Below are 13100 nucleotides of genomic sequence, written 5' to 3'. Positions count from 1 at the left end.
TTATGAATAGCAGCTGTTGCCTTGAAAAATCGGTTGTGCTTATGTGATTCTCCTAGGATTACATCAATTGGGTTCAGGCCATAACCAAAAATAACAAACAAAATGACTTCAAATTTGCAGTGGAAACGTTTTCAAAGAACGCCAACAAAGGAATGCATTACAACATGTTTAACGGTTACAGGGCTGGCTTTTTAATGCAATTGGAGATAGCATCAGATGCGTATCTTGTCCCGAAATACAATACGGCTATTTTAAAAGCAAATGCAAAGAGTATGTCTCAGAAGATATCAAGTGTCACAAGTCAAACTCTTTGTTTTTTGATTGGCAATTTGCTACTCGAGGAGCGCACTTCGGCGTTTCTTAAAGAGTGTTCTACTTGTGTGGGCAGTTTGTTTTATTTGGCTTCTAAAAACGAATTTTATCATTAACCGAACGGTTAGTGAACATTTTTTTGAGCGAGAAAATGTGAATGTTTTTGTGTTTTATGCGTGAATTCGTTGTTTCTCTCCTAGACGAAGTTGCAGTGGGGAAATCTGTTGAATAATCATTTTTAACCAGACCGTCTAATGGTGTGACAGTAAAAATCAAATTGTAGGCGTAATTAATTAAACCTTTATTTCTTATTATCAACGATCGTTATATATACCCGACAGGCGATAGACTAACTCTAGATTTTTTAACTACTCTTATCGCTAAGCCAGAGAAGGAAAAAAAAACACTAACCTAAGCAATAATCATATTTAGGCCGGTCGTTCTTTGAGGCATTGATAATATTGCGTCATATATCTGTGAATAGGAATGCGTTTTATTCGTTGTTTTGGACTGGATATTCCAGCAAAATCGGCCTGAAATTGGGCTTCTCCGTACATATTTTTCAGCAACGAGTTGCATCGTGAAAAATAGCGATTCTTCACGCAAGGGTCAAAAAGCAGGGTTACCGTGTTTACCCCTTTTCATCTTTAAATTATATTTTAAACTCTGTTTAATACCAAAAAGCACATTAGAAAGCACTTCTTCTTCAATAAAAAATATTCAAAATTTAAATATGTTCTGACGACACAGGCGCAGGGATCGCAACCGCGGAGGTAAAACTACCATGGCCATCCATTATCGAGTCGATTACATAAAGCGAGCCGGGTTTCATGATCAGGACCGCAGGGATGGTTAGAGAAAGACATTTTAAGGTGGGTTATTCTTATAGACATAGTTCTAGCAGTTGCCTTTTATGACTCACAGGCTGATACCGTTCTCAACAGACATTATCTTCTAAATTACTCGGAACTTTCAAAGCATATCAAATAAAATTCTTGAAACGTCTATGATTTTTATGACCTCTGCGATGCACACGTTTACAATTCAAATGCAACTCGATCAAGGGCTATAAATCACAAAAATCAAGTTCAGTGCGACACAGCGTTAGTTGCAAAAAAATATCCGGCAGCAGTTTTGGTCTATAATTGAATGCTCCATCGCGTGATAATGCTGATTTCCCTTATCTCCGCCACTGGTTACTCGACATTGCCTATTCCTGGGCAGCGTTGTTGTGTTACGAATTAATTTGCGTTTAAGCTGTTATTCGAAACATGTTTTAAACTAGATCTAAGGTAATAATTACGGTAGTAGCTTATTGATTATATTACGTGTCAAGTGAATCAATTCCCTTCTTGCCAGAAAACCCAAACAAAAATCCTGGTAGAATCTGAACGCTCGGTCCCAGCAGTGGTGCGGCCAACAATATCAATCTGAATATTTGAAAGGAAAACATTGTCCGTCACCCTAATCAAAATAAAAACTATTCCTGCAACCCCTGCTGGCTTTGATAGAAAAAATTCTCATAACTTGTTCTACTATGATGCACCATTTTCTGGAGCCCCAGTTCAGGGGATACCCGATTCGTTTTCCGCGTGTTACAGCGATGTTAAGATGCGTCCGCAGTCGATGCACCACTTTTTTAAGCTAACACTCAAGCATTTATTAAATTTATTTCTTAAATAAAACAGATCCAATTTCTTCCTCTCTATTTGTTTTTAACCTGAGCTAACCTAAGTCTCTAATATCGAGAAGAGAAATATCGAACCGTGCAGAGCAACTAAATGGACTTATGTAACATGCTGAGATTAATACTTTTAATTAGGTTTTTTACTTTTGGGGTTGTAAGGGAGTTTTGCGTCGGCAAGGAATTTTCGTGTACAAACTTTGGTAAGGCATTTTCCCACAAAATTCAAGAACCATTTAAAACTGGCCTAGAAAATTGGGCTTTATTAGGAACATACCTAGAAATGCAAAATAGTTCAACTGACTGTAACTCTCAGCAAGTCCTCCTCGACAAGTGACGAGTTCCGCATGCAGGAAAATTGATCAGACCTGTTTACGGCCTTATGAGGGCTTATTAACACGAAACGCTGGGAAGACCAGTTGCTCGCTTCTCCGGTTAAAATTAATACGGTCCAAACTAAAAACTTCGAATAAAATATTTCTATTGTGTGTTCGGACCTACCTCAGTGGCCCTTCCCAACCAAATACACAGCGGGTGGGTTTTTAACTTCTGTTTGGACAATGTTTATGCTCTCTGTTTATTTTAAGCGTAGAGGGTGACAGAAACGATCTTTTTTAGCTGGAACTCGTTTAAATTCCATTATTCCATCGGGAAGTTATGAAAGAAACTAATAGCTTAATGTTATTAGAAATTCTATGAGCACTACCTACACGGCGCTAGCAGGCGAAATAATAATAATCATTCGGAACGCAGACAGAAATTGATACCGCAACATATTGATTATGCCATTATTAATGATCTGCCGTAAATAAAAACACAAAATGTATTGAACTTTAATATAAATTCCAGACTGTGTTCCCAAATTAATTTGAATAATCAAAATGGTTTTAATAACTCATCTGGTGCAGCATATCAACGTTTCATCGCCGAAATAAATCATAACAATTTAATAAAAACGCCCGATAAATGAGTTTAATTGAAAGGAATCGTCACAAAAGGTCTCGACCTGGCCATGTGAATTTATTGTTGCTTTTATCGTAATGAAACAGTACTAATTAAAAGTATAAAAGATATTCATTACAAGTGACATAAATGTTAACACAACACGCATCGAATTGTTTGGTGTTGTGATCTCGTCCCAAAATTGTGCTGATATGAATGTTTAGTCTTAAATTGCCATGTTTTATTCATGTAAAGTTGTGGATTTATTACAGAAACAAAAGCACCGCACAGTCTTTGTTGTAAGAATATTTAATGCGGTTTTATTACCCTCTTTTAGCGGCGGGAACTGTTTATAATCGTGGAATACGTGAATGTTTCTATTTACGATTTTGCTTTACATTTTACTCAGCATTTAGAGTCGTTTTGTTGAAGGATTTATGTCTTTTTCTCTACCAGCGATTTTAGTTAAACGTGGCGACATTCATTCATCTAAGAAAATGTACAGGGTGCCGCGAAACTCCCGTGAAACATTTCAGCGGGTTCAAACGCGAAGAGCACCTGGGCCTGGGGAGAGTGACGCTTCAACGCCCGAATTAGAAAGTTTTCTTTTAATATTTTTCCACAATTACTATTCAGTCTATCCGGTTGGTCAGCTCGGAGACGCCCCTGACTCTTCTAAAAATCCGACTTCAATTTTTTCAACTAGTCGGGGTTTTGCAACTCGATTTGCAACCATTAGGTGCCTTAGAGAAGAATCGCGCAAAAAAAAAACGATGCTTCAATTTTTCGTAATACTTTGCCTCCACCCTTAATCACTAACTTTTCTATTTTTGGAGAGAAACAATTTAATTTCAAGAAAAAAAAATTGAAGTAATCCGAAAAAACTTTTTTTTTGTAGACCTTTCTACGAACCCGATCTGTTGTTCTGGCGACTGGGTTATGTGGAATTCAATCCTGAAGGGGAGGCCCACACACTAAAACCGCCCCTCTTTGCCATGCACCTATCTAGTAACCGCCGTCAGGCATTTCTTCGGACGGTGGCAAGTTCTCCGCATTCACGGACACCTTTAGCCTCCAGTTATCCATTCTGCCTTTTAGGAATTCCTTTCTTCTGTGCCTTCAACCTACACGACTCCATACGTTCGCATTGCTTGAACTTTCATACCATAACAGAATTTTTTCAATTATCGTTTCACTATCAGCATACCTTGAACCGTCACAGCATCTCTCACTCCCACTAATGCATGTTGTGAACACAATCTCCGCCAGATGCGCCCTTTCGTCTGTGAACACATTTAGCTACTCAAAAATTCTCTTTCTTTCTCCGTTGGATAACTTTTCTTTTTTTTTTCTAGAGGAGGAAAATCTTCACAGCTACTCGGCTTGGTAGCTTGGTGGCCGAGTTATGTGGGATTCGTACCCACCTACCCACTAAAAATCTCCCCTCTTCACCCTTTATTCCCCCCCTGGACCGCCTCTAGGCATTACTTCAGGGGGGGAGACTCCCTCCGTCGGATAGCCTGAACTAACCTGAAATAAATAACTCAGCTTTGCCATGTTTTTAGCTGTAAAGAATTTTCAAGTTTTAAGCAGTTGAATCCGTTTGTTGTCCGAGACGAATGAGTAGGTAGCATTCCGTGCTCGTGTAATAAACTGCTCCTCGATGACCGCCTTGCTCGTGATCTTAGAGCTCTCATGGTGAAAAACAGCATAAATGTGCTCGATTAGAAAGGATATTAATTGGATACGAAAAAACCAACCTAAATGAGTGGACATAATAACATAAATTAACGCCTCATTTAAATAATTGCAACACTCAATAAATTATTTCATGAAAAGTTTCCCTCTTGATCAAAAACTTGTTACTTGTCGGCTTTATTTCGATGAGAGTTAATTCCCCTTAATATACGTATTTTCTAGAAGCTGAATCTCACGTAGGTGTTTTATTCGAAGCTATGGACGACAAAAAGCCTTTATAACCATTATGCATGAAGATATACTACGAGTGCAATCAACAGCTGCCCAAAAAAGCACTCTTAAATTCGAGCGCCCATTTCGAGTGGAGTGCAATGATTACTCGAAACACTTGTGCCCATAATTACTTATGTAAAGTATTGTAAATTTACATATAAATAATTTGATATATGCAAATTTAGTTATTGACGAGACGAGGTATGACTCGAAAGTCCATACTTCAGTAGTCCTACGATTGGAATAATAAGTTGACTTTTTACTGCTCGAGCAACAGTCCATTTTTTCGCTGATTGATTGATTGGTCGTAATCAATATGACCAACTTTTCAATTAGATTGGGGCTCAAGATTACCGTTGACTCATAATAAGCAATCCCAACTCCAATTAGATCAAATAACCACAAATAGAAACATTTCACTTATTACTCTCAGATATTCGAGTACGTTCGTTTCCCATGAATGTTAAAAACAGCTTTTAAGTCATTTACAGAAGTAATTACACTAACTAATAGTCCTTTTCAATAAGCTGAAAATGTCCTGAGGTCTAAACATGTTCAAAACGGAGCCGGCTTTTGAATAAATCATGAAAGAAGAACATGGGAATACGGTTTTCATATCAGTGGTATTTAAAGATTTAATCTAAACAGAACTACCATTGCGAGCTTGTGCTTTGTGTTAAAATGTATTTATGACAATGCGGTTATTAGGCGTTTGTTGCAATTTATTAATGCAATTTTAACACACTCACAATGAGGAGAAACAGTTTCAGTTTCACTCTATTGTTGCCTAGAAACATGCGATAACTAGATTTTTAACTCAAAAAGTGCATTAAATTAATCTTCTAGATCCAAAATTCCCGACCACTTTACACTTATGCCCCTGATTTTCCAAGCCTCCAAAATTAACTCCCTGCAAATTGCATGCCCCAGACCCTCCTGCGAAGTAGATGCTGAGGATTCACATAACCTTAGAACGCAAATCAAACGCTAAGCGAAACCGGTCAGGCTAGGATTGACCTGAACTAACCTGAACTTCTTCAGTCGCCCTCAAAGTTCGGCGTGACATACTGGGGAATGACAGTCGTCTGAACCCGAGATATTCAGCAGCGAAAGTCATGTCAAGTATCTCTAGAGAAACTGACGATGAGTTCAAAGTTCATCCAGGAATCTAGACATGTCTTCCCGGCAGTAACGGACCAAAGAAACTTGTTAGCGAACGGGCCGATGACGGCTAGGCGGACTGCAGCGGAGCAAAGAACACATCTTGCCCGACTCGGGCAGATCCAGCGCTTCGTGACCACTAAGGAGGAGTCGGCAATTCATCGGGGATCTTGTGGGAGCCCTCACAGGTCGTTGTAAATTATATATGCTAGAACTAGAGGTGCTAAGAAATGGACGACCAGCACCAACGTCCACACTCGCGAAGAGAGATCAAAGCAATTGACTGTGGTATCCCCAAGCCCCGCGACGGTGACGATTTATCCTCCTGGGAGTGTTCCGGGTGGTTGTAGGCTGCAGGAAAGGAAAACCCCAGGTTTTTAGTGGGTGGCGCCCCTGTGAATTCCACACTACTATCTAATCGCTAGAACATCAAACTTTTGAAGATTTTTCTCGAAATAAAGAAAAGAACTAGAGGTGCAAATACCGCTTCCCTGGAAAGGAATCCTCGCACCTCTGTCCAAGAGTGTGCAATGGGTGCAATGGGTCGGTTTTAGAGACAGCGTTTTCGGGATCTTTTCCGGGAGGATCCCCCTCCAAGGAATGAACCCCTAAGAGCTTCGCCTCCCCGCTTTGGTACTTTTACACTTATCGGTTTTACTAAGCGTTGTTTAGAAGATTAATTTGTTTTCAAATTGAACATTCATTTTCACGACCGTTGACTATTAAATGTTCGACCAATTAAAAACAGGGCACATTTTACATTCAAATAAACCTTTCCCTTACAACAGAAACGATGAGCTTCACAACTGCTGTTGTACCGAATTTTGGTGTTATTATGCACCTAGCGCGCTATTCCACCAAATTTACCTTCCATAAAGGAAATTGTACATCTATAAACAACAATTTCTATCAGGCTATAATTTAGAGAATAACATCGTCCATGAATGTTAATCGGCAACATCGAAACGAAAACCACCATTACAAGGCATTGAATCTATACGAGCCGATTTGCATTTTTAATTGTAGAGGGACCACACTGGACACTTAACTTCTATTTATTTTTTTTTAATAATAAAATTATGATTTTTATGGCCCTTTGTGCCACCTGAAATGGGCAAACGGGCAATTCAAGCTTTTGCGAAAAGCTTTTACTCTAAAAATGCTGGCTGCAAGTCAGATCTTCAGCTATGCTTTTGCAATTCAACACACTAAAGGCAAACACCATTTCCATATAGATAACCCGCCTGTATTGATTTTCCACACACATGCACGTACCGCATACAGTTTTATAGATATATCGGCGATTTTCCAGTCAAAAATGATACGCGTGTTCCCATAGAGAGGGTTTGATATTTTTTATGGGGAGAGCAAACAAAATCTCTTTTGAACGGGGCAAAATCACTGAAGGAATGTCTTTGAGGCAAAAAAAGGAGGATTTTTAATTTAATTAATGCAACAGACGGGAAATTGCGAAAGACGCTTCAAGGGAGAATGTCTTTCTTTTGTGTACATTGAGCTTTTAAGATTTTCTGACTTGCGACGTTATATTGTTCACTTTGCAAGTCAGCTTTAACTATGGCTAAATTTAGTCATAAATCCCCTCGGCAAAAAATAACACTGTTAATTTGTCAAATGCCTCAAACATCCCGACATCGCAACCCAAGGAAGTAGGTACCCCATATTGCCATCTGCCAGTCATAACTTACAGCTAAACGAAACCATTTACTAACTAGCACGTGTAAAAGTATAATTTTACATATGAATTCACCCAAGATTCCGGGGTGGTGTAACAATTTTGTGCAACATTTATTTCGGACGCATATGATTTTGACCCACCCCATCTGAGGGGATGACAGGGATGTTATTATTGCCCATAAAACGTAGGCAGGGTAATTTCCGGTAGGTGTGGCGCGTGGACGGTACTAACCAGGTGAGATTTTTTTAGGGGTGTATGAACAGGGGTTTTATGGAGTCCGTTTTGTGATTCTTGTGTAAATAGAGGGTTGACGCGTAGAGGGTATTCTGCTGTGAGCCACCATTGACCGCTTCTTTTATACGGTGATAGGCAGAAAGTGCGCACCATATGGGACTTTTTAAATTTTATTTGAATTTATCGAAGAATTTTAATCTTGGTAAAAGTTTGTGCATTCTTGCAAACTCAAAACGCAGTTTACAACATTTCTATATCTCATTTCATACGGGGGAGATTCGAAAATTATGACAATGGCTCATGAGTAAAGCACCTTTATTTCTAATTTTACAGGAGACATGTATTACGAAAAGTTATTTAGAATTAACAGATAAGCCCAACTATTCCATATAACACTTTTTCGGAATTTTTTTGATTTACCCCGCATAGAAAATAAAACAAATTTATTCAATGTGCCAGTTTCGTTTCAGAGAGGATTAAAAAATACAAATAATATTATTTATATTTTTTAATCAACACCTACAATACAAAACGTAACATAATGTTTCCTCTAAAATTAAAAATAAAGGTAGTTTACTCATGAGCCATTTTCATGATTTTCGGATCTCTACTATATGAAATGAGACATACAAATTTTGTAAACTGCGTTTTGAGTTTGCAGAGATGCACAAACTTTTACCAAAAATAAAATTTTCTGATAAATTCAAGTAAAAAAAAATCCCATGCGATGTGTATTTTCTGCTGGACACTGTACGTTTAAGGAGATTTCGAAATTATGTTGCGTTAATATGTGACAAAAAATAAGGCAAAAAGTCATATAAACAGCTTTACAAACTTTGCGTTACCTAGATACAGGCTGCCACAGAGTAAAATAAAAAATCTTTCGTTTATTGTTCTCAGAGTTTATTAGATAATTGGTTCCATTTTGGAATATGGCTAACTTAAACCCTATATCGTTAAGAATGCCAACTGATTGGGTGTCAATCTGATCTAGGGTTACCTCCTCTTTTTTGCTTTGTGTTCCGTGGGTTATTGCTCACCGTAGCAGATCACTTTTGATCTTCATCACAGGCAATACGAAGCGCTACATCCATTAAGTACAGAAATAACCTCTTCTACCCCATATCAGGATCCTCCTTAATCCAGTTGTTCAAGGAGCCAGCGCCTGACTACATCTCGTTAGATTTGCGTCGAACCACTTTCAACAAAATGAAATCCATTTGTTGCCTTGGCCACCAAGATGTCCAGATCTTTTACCCATCGATCACATCAAGTAGGTAAAAAACTGTAAAATTTTCCCCATTTTCTGTGAATTTTAGCGGGCTTTCGTCATTCTCTATAAAGAGCCTGGAAAGAATTAGTAGCGCATCCATCATCTTGTTATCGCTATTAATTTTTTTTGCATTTCGACGCTCGAATTTTTTTGGAAAATATAGATTGATCTTGTCCTAATCAGCATACACACCGAACATTATTTAACTAATACCACTATTACTGGGTGTTCCGCTTTCTAAGTCACGCAGGATTGTATATTTGAATGCTGTCTGTTATTGGAAATTGGTCGTAGAAATCAAAGTGATTTTTTTCCAAGTTTACCTACTTCTGTTAGCTGCTGAAAGATAAACGTATCACGCGTGAGTAAAATGTAAGTCCGCTCGTTAACCATATTTTTTTTACACATTATTTTACACTTACTTCTCCTTTTTTCTCATTCAGCCCCTTAGCATAATTTAAGAGAAGACGTAATCTAATTTCGTTCCCCAATAAAAAACAGTATTAATATCATAACCGTATATAACGACTGGTCCGGAATAAATTTAACTGTTTTTAAATTACGGCTGCGTAATTTTTAACACTTCTCTTATATTTATAGCTACACTTTATTAATTATATAGCACTGTAATTTTACAGTGGACGGCTGTTTGTCTAATATTTTAATTAATATTCCGGGTCGTTTCTTTCCCAATGGCCAATCAAGGCATTTTCTAAAATTACCATGATTTACCTCAACAGGGTCGGAGTCAGGGTGGCGCCACTACGGCTAATCAAAGCAATAAATTTGCAAATTAAACTCGATTATCCATTTTCCTTCAAGAGATACTTCGGTAGCAATTCAAATTTCTGACGAGCATTTTCCGAAAATTTACCATCCCTAGTCCGTCCCTTTGAAACCGCAAAACATCCTGTATAATTCTTTCTTTGAAGTTAGCTGTCTTTATTGGATTAACGCTCAAAGTTAAAGGCCATAATTATAGGAGGAATTTGCCAAGTTGGGTATATAATTTTGCGTTTAATTGGGTTTGGGGGCTGGACGCTGTTAAGATGTTTTAGGTTGGTAAAACAATACACGAAGAACTTAATTTGAGACCACCCTTGAGTCAGATGCAGAAACATGCGATGTGGCATGATAGAAGGTTCCACTCCGATTGGCATTCTAATCTTTGTCAGGTTCGCAAAGACAAATATCTTGTAAAAATTTTGTATTCAAAAGCCAGTCGAGAGTCGGAAAATTAAACTTTCATACATCAAACTGGGCCCGTTTAAAATAAAATCTGGCGGAACTTTTTAATATAGCAGGCACCAGATTTAATAAAAATTCCCAAAGTTTGTGCAACGCCAAGGAATCAGGAATAACGACTTGAAAGGAAAGTAAAATGAGAAAAAATCGCGTACGTTTTGTGTTCTGTCTGATCTTTGTCTTACGTTTTCCAATGGAGATCAACCCTGTTTATGCTAAACCCCTGAAGAATTTTTCATACACGAAATACAAATGAATGTTTCCCGATCTGATTAGATTGTCGATCGGGATTTGAGGGGCCAGCTTTTGTTTCAAATCAAGCCAGTTCGGTGTTAAATTACAAACTATTTTTTGAGACGCGCTAAAACGGTCCCCCTTGATGGAGTCCATTAGGTATATTGACTCTCGCCTATTTCCTCTACCTTTCTATTTACTCAGTAACCTAGATCCTCCAAAGATATCTAGTCAATTAAAGAAAATAGCTCCTTGTAACCCAGAGGGAGTTCATTTTACAGGCTGTAGATCTAGAATTTTTGGCAAAATCGCCCCGCATTTATAGACATTTTGCCTCCTGCAGCGAGCCGCTCCAACATCTGGCTCTATTTTGGCAGACCGGCAATGCAGTCATCTTTAAAAACATATTAGGGTAACTGTGCGGAACATGGAAATGTCATTACGTGCAATTAAATTATGGAAATCTGGTGCAGGAAGAAGAAATAATAGACAGTGTGTAGCACAAATCACGATATACGAAGCCGCAAATTTTTGCCCCCGTTTAAACTTCCGGTTCGGTTAGGAGAGCTAGAGTTCGGGATGGTTGGAATTTTCCTTAAATATTTTGGTATTTTTGCTCTGATGGATTTTCTAAACTTCTTTCTTTTTTTTGAGCAATTTTTTGAAGATATTTTATGGTTCATTCGTATACCTCTCATATGACTTTTTTGGGACCGACCTTCCAAATACCTCCCGGCAGATTCGGTATCTATCTTTCACGGAAACTTAAGCATATGTCGTATCGCCATCCAGTACCCTCTTCAAGAGAGGCGAGGTTGGGCGACGGCCCAGGGTGGCAGACCAGGAAGGATGGTGAACTTCCCTGGTCGGCGGTTTTTCTTGGCGGTGATTAAAAATTTCGCCCAGGGCGTCAGACTTGCAAAGACCGGCCTTGGATATATCACAGCTTTATTTTCTAGACATTTCTCCAACTATTTAACTCACATTTTTGCCGTACGAATACAGCAATCCCTTTTCCTTATTTACCTCATTAACGCAGAGGAAGCCTGAAGTTGCCATGGACTATTTTTTTTTGGCGAACCGAAGAAGTTGAAGCGAAAATGGACAATTTTTAAGCTCGCCTTGTGTAATAACGACAAAATTTGCCCAAGAAAAACTTCTCCCAATCGACCTTTGTTTCACAACAAAGTGAGCCTCTTTTAAAGATAGTAAGAAAGACACCCAAAAACTGGCTTCGCTAATAGTCGCTAACGTCGATGTAATGTATTAAAGCCTCAGATGTTATATGAATCACCAAATGCGTGTAAAAACCCAAGAAGAAATTTTTTTCCGGTATCCTTGTTCCATTTCGAGCTTTTTGCAGTAAGCTGATTGGAAAAATTCACCGCGCAGATTTTTACTTTTATTTGGAAAGAATTCCCTAATTTTATGTGTTATTGGCATTAATTGGTTCACAAGTTCTTTAAGTTAATACAGGGTGTTTTAGTTTTAACTCGCATAACTTTAATAGCGTATTGAACGTCCAAAAATGTCAGCTTGCTATATAAACCTACGTCCAATAAGGCGTTTTAAATGAAAAGGAAAACGATCCACCACATTTTATTTATCTTTATTCTTAAAAAAAAACGTTCCGTTTCACGTGGAGTAAGGAGACGTGGTTCGGACGAAAAAATCTCAAGAGGGGCCATTTTTCCAGAATTGAACGAGGAATTCAACAATAATTTTTATTTTCAGAAAAGCCATTAGTGGACCACTTTTTCCAAAAAAATATCCCCTAAAATGGAGATAAGGACGCCACTGGAAACGCTATATCTTCAGTAAAACATATGCGTCGTTTATAATAGTCAACACCTCCAAAATTTCATTAAAAAATCTCTAGCCCTTTTTGAAGGACTTTAACATTTTCCATTTTTTAAATTAAATTTAAACCCCCTGTGTTTGCTAAAGGAAGCTTTATTGGACTTTAGTTTATATAGCAAACTCACATTATTTTTGGACATTCAATAAGCTATTAAAGTTATGCGGGTTAAAACTGAAACACCCTGTATACCAAGAACCGCCAAAAATAGATACAAACCACTTACACCCTTTCACTACCCCTGCCCTTCAAACAGTTGGCTTCATCGTCACTGCCAGCAGGAATCGTCCTTTCGCAACATTTCTTTTTACAACGTAAACACTAACAACATCATACTTCACAGTGCCATATCTTCTGTCTTCCAATTTTGGTAGTACAACCAGAGAAGTGGTTGATATCTCCAAATCCAACGCAAACAGGTATGAAAATGATTGCATGAAAGGGTCCACTCATACGAAACTGAATGTCTTTTTTGCCTTATCTTTTTTAA

General features: G+C 38.1%; 3 protein-coding genes across 4 annotated transcripts in view; 1 reads left to right on the top strand and 2 right to left on the bottom strand.

Annotated features, from left to right (window-relative positions):
* The window catches only part of LOC136414661 (E3 ubiquitin-protein ligase sina-like), a 65848-nt gene extending 59467 nt beyond the window's left edge, over positions 1-6381 (bottom strand). Inside the window, exon 1 of the mRNA XM_066398818.1 lies at positions 6372-6381. The gene's annotated coding sequence lies outside the window, so the exon portion shown is untranslated. The remainder of the gene's footprint in view (positions 1-6371) is intronic.
* Positions 1-13100, top strand: part of LOC136414506 (roundabout homolog 2-like) — a 146882-nt gene that overhangs the window by 5452 nt on the left and 128330 nt on the right. The window lies entirely within an intron of this gene.
* mew (multiple edematous wings) overlaps positions 9164-13100 on the bottom strand; it is a 213610-nt gene continuing 209673 nt past the window's right edge. The window contains exon 16 of the transcript XR_010752546.1: positions 9164-9175. The gene's annotated coding sequence lies outside the window, so the exon portion shown is untranslated. The remainder of the gene's footprint in view (positions 9176-13100) is intronic.

Source organism: Euwallacea similis, chromosome 1, assembly GCF_039881205.1.
Source record: "Euwallacea similis isolate ESF13 chromosome 1, ESF131.1, whole genome shotgun sequence".
Lineage (NCBI taxonomy): Eukaryota > Metazoa > Arthropoda > Insecta > Coleoptera > Curculionidae > Euwallacea > Euwallacea similis.
This window is presented reverse-complemented; position numbering and strand designations above follow the sequence as displayed.